Source organism: Bison bison, unplaced genomic scaffold, assembly GCF_000754665.1.
Source record: "Bison bison bison isolate TAMUID 2011002044 unplaced genomic scaffold, Bison_UMD1.0 scf7180017864289, whole genome shotgun sequence".
NCBI lineage: Eukaryota > Metazoa > Chordata > Mammalia > Artiodactyla > Bovidae > Bison > Bison bison.
Window position 1 is genome coordinate 11,117,647 of NW_011494861.1, and position 516 is coordinate 11,118,162.

The 516-nt window shown below is 61.2% G+C and overlaps 1 protein-coding gene across 1 annotated transcript in view; it reads left to right on the top strand.

The window, feature by feature from the left end:
• The first annotated feature begins 6 nt into the window (after positions 1-6).
• Positions 7-516, top strand: part of LOC104995932 (cyclin-dependent kinase 11B-like) — a 37,675-nt gene continuing 37,165 nt past the window's right edge. The window contains 1 exon segment of the mRNA XM_010849996.1: positions 7-108. The gene's annotated coding sequence lies outside the window, so the exon portion shown is untranslated.

Here is a 516-nt window from a genome sequence, read left to right on the forward strand (position 1 = left end):
CGCTGCCCCCGGCCTCCATGCGCAATGCCAGCACAGCCACTGAGGGGCTTCACTGCACCTGGGAGCAGGCCTTCTGCACAGGACTGCCGCTCTGGCCAGTGACCAGCGGTAAGTGCTACGTGCCCGCCTGCTATCTGACCAAGAGGACCTGGCTGACCGTCAGCTGTGGGTGCCACCAGGCGTTTCTCACTCCTCGCGGTGGATAGTTGCCACTCCTGGTGGTGGTGACCAGCAGTCTCTCCCTGGGCACTCCTGCTGGACATCTCTGGGGGACCCTCAAGGATGGAGGTTCTGGTTTGTAGGATGTGCAGGTATGTCCCTCTCAGCGTGGTGCCCAGTCCTCTCCCAGTTCTGGTACCAGCCCCTCACTGTAGCTGTGTTCAGGCCTCTGGATCCGCACCTCACAGCAGCTCTGGGTGTTGTCAGACCTGATGGCTTTTGGCAGTAGGGGTGGCTGGTGTGTCTATCTCCCTGACCATGGATGAGGTCAGCACCTTTGGTCAGCGACCTCCAAGG